This window comes from Phasianus colchicus, chromosome 14 (assembly GCF_987193195.1).
Source record: "Phasianus colchicus chromosome 14, bPhaCol1.hap1.1, whole genome shotgun sequence".
NCBI classification, from domain to species: Eukaryota; Metazoa; Chordata; class Aves; order Galliformes; family Phasianidae; genus Phasianus; species Phasianus colchicus.
The window spans coordinates 15,731,943-15,739,482 of record NC_143449.1 but is presented as its reverse complement, the minus strand read 5'-3'; the positions used below and the strand labels follow the sequence as shown (position 1 = coordinate 15,739,482).

Here is a 7,540-nt window from a genome sequence, read left to right as displayed (position 1 = left end):
AACGTCTTTGTTTCTTCTTAAATAGCGATTTAACTAGCAGGTGAAAAAACATACATCAGATAAAGAAACTGCTAACCAGAAAATGTCTTACAAGTTGGTCAAATGCCTTTTTAAAAAGATAAACCAAACTCACTTGTGCAATTCACTGTGCAACTTTGGATTGGGAAGGTATCTAGCAATAAATGTAAAAAGTAGTTGTTAAACCAAATCCTACAGAATGGTTGTTCCTCCATGGAATTATATGTTGCAAGAAGAACGTTTGCAAATCAAACTGGCTAAAAAGTGTAACTCAGGTAATATTTTTTTACAGCCAGTGGCTTTGAAAGAAATAAATAAGAAATTTTATGTGTGTTCTTTGAGCTGAAGAGAGAATATATGTTTTCATTTTAAAGATTATCCGTGCTGTTGGAATAGAATTGCTGTTAGTTGTTACCCTGCTTTGTTTAGCTTGAAAACTGAAGAGTTCCTCATTTCTTTTTGTCTCCTATTTTGAAATATTGTTTCATACAGAGTAGGATTGCCCATGAACAGAAATTAATTTCATTTTGTTGCTGGGATTGTGGTCTGTCCTGGTCGTGTTGCAGTGCTTGGGCTGTGTTACAGGGTAAATTCACCCTGTGTGTATGCGCGTGTCCTGGGGCAATGTGTCCCATCTCCACTGACACCACTGGGCAGGAGAAAGGTGAGGATATGGGAAAAATGCAAACTCTCTCATAGCATCTGCCCATAGGTAGGTGCTCTCCTTGGAAGCTTGCCTGGCTTTGATGCCATTGACGAGTCCATGCATTTCAGAAGTTTGGTGTAATGTGGTCAGTAGCAATTAAATGAACACTTTTGCACTTGTTTGACTTTTGCAGTCTGTTGTGAGAGATGTCCTGGTGGCTGAAAAAAGGGACTGAGCCCTTTCCATGTTCAATGTGCAGCTGCTTGGTGGTGGTGTCTTTTGGTGAGTCGGTTGCCTGTGCTATTAAACCCCAGAGCTGGGGACTGCCTGTTTCGTGGGAGAAACATAAATTCTAACATTGATAACCTACGTCTTGGTGCTTCGTGGCTGCAACGTTAATGATCTGCTATTGTCTTTTTTTTTTTCTTCTTGTCTTTGTGGTTTTTTTTTCTTTTCTTTTTTTGTTTAGTTTTGTTTAAGCACCCAGAAATCAAATATTAACCTGATTATGAATTCAGCGTTACATGCAGGTGGTGACAGACAACTGGCTCGCGTTTGATCTGGCAGTTTTCATCTACGCCACCATTTTATTCCTGCTGTGGGACTGCAACAAAATGGTGGCTCACTCATTCTGAGCCTCGGTGATGAATCGGGTGTGTGAAATCCCAGCCCCTGTGTGCCAGGGACTGCGCTCACTCCGCAAAAGAACGCGCTGAAAGACGTACTCTTGCTAGTATGTGATGTACAATAGGATCTCCTACTGGGGAGCAGGGAAGGAACTACATTAATTCTTCTCATGGGATGGGGATTTAAGAATTTCATCGTTCAGTGAGTTTTTCCACACACCCCCCTCCCCCCCCCTTGTGTTTTCTTTGGGTAAGGGAGGGAGATAATCTCTTTGGAGCATATGTACAGGAATGCTTGCTGTGATGCCTCTAAGGCAACCAAGTGGCAGGCATGGCTGTGTGTCTTCACGCAGCCCCAGTGCTTCCTCCTGTAGGCTCTGGGATGAGTTTTACTTGAGGATTTTGCCCAGCAGCGCCTGGGTACAGAGGGAGCTCAGCACTCCCAGGGTACACAGATGACGTGGCCCTGGCTCTGGTGCCCTTGAAGTTATAAATCCCTTGGAGCAAATCAGGACCTCAGTTTGGGAAGCCCCTTCCTAGCGATTTCTGTTGACCCAGAAGTGCCAGTCACTCACTGCCCGTTTTTGACATCCCCAAAGAAAGCTGCAGGGAGGCTTTGTGTTACCCAGTGGTCAGTGCTTTGGCTGAGCACATTGATTTCTGCCTGCCAAAGATCTCCCAGAGTTACCTTAATCATCAACCTGAGATCTCCCAAATGACCTCCAGGATGAACGCAGGGAGCTCAGTTCCCCTTCAGTGTCCTGTCACCTGAAGAGATGATGCTTGGCCAATGCCTAAACCAGCAGCTGACTTCTGGACACCATGGGAAACATCCACATACTTATAAGAGATACTATGCACGACTCAGTTTCCCCTCCCTCTCGAGTGATGAGTTTAGAAACTCAATTTCTGCCCTGGGGTGGGATGAGAGGTACTGCACCAAGCCTTCCCTTAGCAAGCATCCAACATGGAGTATGTCTGGGTCCATCCGTTTATGTACTGAGAATGGGCAGCACCTGATGCTAACTTCGAGCTACTGGAAACCAAGAAATGCAGGGCATGAAGAAATGGTATCAGTAGAGCTCAAATCAGAGAAGTGTTGGTGGATTCCTGCTAGAGCAACTCTGTGCTGTGCCTTGTGGGAAAAAAAAACCTGAAGGTTTTACTTCTGCACTTCAGTTGAGGGATGAGGACAAACTTATTTCTACTAAATACATCTCAACCCTGCTATCAAATTAGAGAGTTGGCCAAGGGGTGTTCACATTGCTTTGGGTTTGCTGGGAAGACAAGTCAAGCTGTGTGGTAGAACAGACTGAAGGGCCAAAAGCTCAAGCTGGTGTTGGCATTTGCCTTTTTCTGCCAGAAAAGAAAACTTCCTCATGAATATATGACTGAATGTGATAACCCTCCTTATTCAGCAGGGAATGGTAGGGATCCCACAGCCATAGCTAGTCAAAAAAAAAAAGGACATTCAGATCAAACTGAAGTATCTCTCAAGGACCTACTGATTCTCATTGTAACCTTAAACGAGAGTAAAACTATCTGGGCCAATAATATTCAGAATTCAGTACGTCCTCCCCAAGTTATTCTGTAGGAGTTGCTCTGGACGTGTTGTACATGTTCATTTATACAGCAAATTGGATGGATTGTAGCATGGATTTATAGTCTTCCAGGCTTATAAATCACCTTCCACAACTCTGGGCTGATTGACATATTGGTAATTTATTGACATTTCTTGTTCTAACTTAAAAAGGGATTTTTGTGCTGGGATGAACCTCAGAACAAAAACTACCTTCAGCAGGACATTTTTTTGTTTCAAGTTTTCTTCATCCTTCAGCCTCACAGTTGTGCTTAAGACTGTTGTGCATCGATAAGAGCTTCCTGCCACCCATAATTTACTCTCTCCTTCTGTTCCCTGCTGTAAACAAGCCATTAAAAATGTGTTTATGACATCACAGTTGGTGACCATGGAAATGACTTTGATGTTAGAAAGACAAATATAGCATCGTGATTTCACGGCAGGATCAAGGCTGGAGAAGACCCTTGTTCAAATGGCGGGTAATTAACAAAGGTGATGAAGGGGAAGCTTGAAAAAACCTGAAGGGCCAATTGACCGAATATGATACATTTTAAAGTTTCCCTCAATATAGGGCTCTTGAGGCTCATGGTAAGACTGCATCCATCATTTACACAAACTGTTGAAAATAAGCCATCGTTTTCACATACATTTTATTAAATTATTATCATTACGTAATTCAGAAGCAGTGGGATCTAGTCTGCTAGGGAAGTATTAACAGAGTCCTTCCTGGGTTCATTTTTTTGAGCAGTTGTTCCAACGCATGTAATTACGAATAAAATAGTCTCTAAAAAGACCTCCTCAGATTCAGGGAGAGATGAGAACAATAGGGTAGAGATTTAAAAAGGTAGTTCCTCTCGGCTAATTGTTTTTAATAAAATGGTGAAAGTGAAGAAAACACCAGGAAACTATAATTAGGATGATAATGCTTTGTTCTACAGAAATATGTGCCCTGTTGCCTCTCCTATTACAGAGCAACAAAGGGAATGAAGTAGAAGGGAAGGAAAAAGTAGGGATGAATGGGGGTTGTTAAATACTGGACTGGAAAGGTCAATAATCTCGCTTGGAAGGTAAAGCCAGTGCCAAACCTCCAGTGGGGTCGTTGTGAGAGCTGCCCAGCCTACACACAGTGCTGTTTGGGCAAGTAGAAAAGGGTGACTTTGCTCTTGCACTGTGAACATGAGGCATGTGGGTCCCTGGCAGTGCCCCAGCCTGGCTCCAGGCTTGTTTCCTTCTGGGTGACACAGTTCTCTTTTCTTCACTCTGGGCTGGTAGCAAGCTTTGCTACAGAGACAGGAGATTCCCATAGCACATGTGTTTGTTTTCAGTGCTCACCTGCTGGATAAAGGTTGCAAATGTTAAGTTTATTTATTTGCATTAAAAATAATTAAAAAAAAAAAAAAAAGCAGCATAAAAGACACAAGGAAGCAAAAACTGGAGGGGAAAGGAAAGCTTCAAAAATATCTGAAGTTTCTTTTGTTTTGCTAATGGCCAGTGCCCAGTTAAGACATAGGAGATGGAAAGCATTTCTTGTCCAGCAGCCTCCAATGCATCTCCTGTAGTGAGGCAGGAAAGACCAAGTTTTACATCTCTGAAAACAGCAAGATAAACCAGAAAATATCATCTTACCCAAAAGGAGAAGGAATGAATCCTTTCAATCTCGTGCAAAAAAAAGCAAGAAAGATCACAAAATCAAAGCATTTTAAAGCACTCCTGGGTCACATTAAGCAGCTGGCACAGAGCAGCAGGGAAGTGCACAGTGTAGTTACTGCTTATTTTGCGGGCTTTATTTTGTTTGTTTCGTTTTTATTCTTCCAGACTCCAGATAGAAAACAATGTAGGTTTGCCTTGTGAGAGAGGATGAAAATGTCTCTTGCAGGGCTGCAGAGCTGCACCTGAGCAGACAACGTGCCCTTGTTGCTGGACTTGGAGCCACATCGATGCGTGAAACTTTCTGTCCTCTGCCAGCAAAGCTCCCGTGATTTCAGATATATTGTCTGAGCACATCTGATGGAGGACAGGCAGAGACCACCAACGCTCTAGCTCCAAACAGGCTTTTTTCAAAGGGAAAAATGGTGGATTCTCACCACGGTGATTATAGGGGATTATTCTAGGATTCTCAGAAGTATCTGAAAACCAATCTTTCTAAGTTATTTCTGAATAGCTATTGAATGGATAATTTCCATACCCATTATCAAAATGATGTGCTGGTGGTGAAATTTAGCTGTATTGTATTTGATCAGTAATTGGTGAAATGTTTTCCTAGGGTTAAAAGTAGTGTCGGCAACAGCTCTGTGTAGGGATTTACAAGGTGTTTAGATATATTTTTATGTATTCAGTTGCTTTATGCTACCCAAATGCTTTGATGGTGTGGAGAAAGCTAACGGGATTTATCTGACTATTTAAAAACAAGCTGAAAAGACTTTTACCTTCCAAGACCCAAGTTCAGAGTTGCATCGCTTCTGTTAGCTGCTGGTGACACAACAACATCTAAAACAACACACGATGCTGAAGTCTTGGCAATTAATGGCTTGCAGGTCTGTAGAATAGGGCAGGCTCAAAAGAAATCAACAGAAATGCAATTACCAAGGAAAACATGGATGTTAAGACCGAAGACTTTCCTTAGTTTAGTTTGTTTCTTTCTGTTTGTGGCTGTAAGAACTAAGATTACACCATATCTTTGGTTTCATCTCACATTATATAAAATAAGAATTTGGGAAACTGTCCCCCGGTTTTTCTACTAGAACAAAGAAAAGACTAAGGCTGGGAGAGAGTTAAAATGGAGATTTGGAAAAGAGAAACGCACCCCCGTCTCCCCCATTTACAGTCACAGGTAAACTGAAAAGCTAAAAGCCATTCTGAGATGCCATGTTTATAAATCCAGTCTGGGGTAACATGCTAAGGAGAGATTTTTGTAATCATTGCTTGATATTACACATAAAACCTCAAGCCATTGCAAGCCAAAAGATCAGATATCATAGATCAACAAGTGTAGCCTAACTTATGACCAGGCTAGGTTATATGAAACAAAGCTTTGCATCAGCTGGATAGTGATTACAAATGTTTGATAGCAGCAGCACTTCATTGTTGTGTATTTGAGGTAAATTTGCTTACGTTCAAAACACAGAGTATTTGTCTTTCTATATTGAAGTATCTTTAATGCTGATTTTCCCATAGAAGACCTTACAGATTTCCCTTTTAGCAGACCCTCATGGAAAGCCCCATGCTGAGGGCACAAGCAGAAAAAGAAATTGGGAAGGAGAGGGGAAAAAAGTGCAACACTTTGGATGCCTTGCAACACGTCCACCTTGGATGCCTTGCAACACACCTAGCTTGGGGGAACTGCCAGGGGAAACCATTTACATGTGCTCTCCTTGTCAGAAGAGCAAGCAGGCTGAAAAAGTTGGATGTGCGCAGTAAGTGGAAGTTGACCCGGGCAGCCTTGATTTACATAGTGCACACTTGGGACCTGCTCATTACCACATCCCCCTAATCATCACCTCTATATGATGGGCACATGGATGTGAATATGCCTCAGGATCCCCAGCGCTTCATTTTCCTCACAGCCTCCAGCCTAGCTCTTTTGCAGTTCTTGTGATATGACAGATGCACATATCATTGAAAGCAGGTCTTGCATGGCATTACACAATGTAAATCAATAATGTGAAAATACAGCCGTTAACACAATGTACAGTTTTGCCTATTACTACAATGCCCTGCTTGTTCCAAAAGAAAGCAATTTTATGCTCCACTGAAGCATGGTTTGCTTCGCCTTCAACTAGCGGCAAATGCCAGCTACTGCAAAACGTAAGCATTACGCAAGCAATGTCCTGGATTTATTTATATGTATCCATGCAAAGACTAATTTCCTCAAGGACTGGGGCTGGATTGCGACACTGGGACAGAATCCCAGGGAAAGAGGGGCTGAACTGCTCTGACCCTGCCTACATTGGCACTCAGGTCCTCATCCAGCAGAGCCGCAATGCCCCATGCAACTCAGTGCATCCTGTTGGATGAGATGTATGGAAATCATGCCATGAAGCCTCTGACCCTGTAGTTATAGAAATGAGCCTGATCGGCTGCTCCTGTGGGCTTCAATTCAGGTAGAAATTAGTTCCTCTTAGCTCAGCAGGGATCTGGCCAACACTGGGGGTTCATCGAGGAGGAGCCAAGTGCTGGGGCTCATCGCTGGGCTCTTCTGAACCTGTTGGTTTTTGGTCCATGACACGAAGCTGTGCCCCTCTCTTGTGGGCTGTCATTCATAGAGGAGAAGAGAAAAGAATCCTGTCAGCTTTATTATTTCCATTATATGGCCCAGATTAATTTTGATTTTCCTTTGACTCCTTTGTTGTGTTTATTTCAAGGGATTTCTGTCACCTCCCTTCTAGACTTCAATGTATCTAGAAAATATCTGTCAGGAGTGATCAGGTATGACTTGAAGAAAGTGCAGTTTTTAAGACTTGAATTCACTTTAAAATCCACACTGCTTTCTATTCTTTTTTTCCCCCCACATTAACGTATCTCCGAAATGATGCTCCCACAGCTGACAGCACTGTGTATGTTATTAGAAATTACTGCCACAAGACCTTTCCACCACCAGGTCCCTCGCTCTCCCATTTCTTGCTCTAAGCACGAGTCTTGCATGGAATCACCACGTGCTGAGTATTTGCATTA

General features: G+C 42.6%; 1 long non-coding RNA gene across 1 annotated transcript; it reads left to right on the top strand.

Moving 5' to 3' along the window:
* Nucleotides 1-3,270: 3,270 nt before the first annotated feature.
* LOC149916037 (uncharacterized) lies at nt 3,271-6,563 on the top strand. The gene is made up of 3 exons (XR_016471047.1): nt 3,271-3,361; nt 4,746-4,957; nt 6,072-6,563. It is a non-coding gene; the product is annotated as an uncharacterized LOC149916037 (long non-coding RNA).
* The last annotated feature ends 977 nt before the right edge of the window (nt 6,564-7,540 follow it).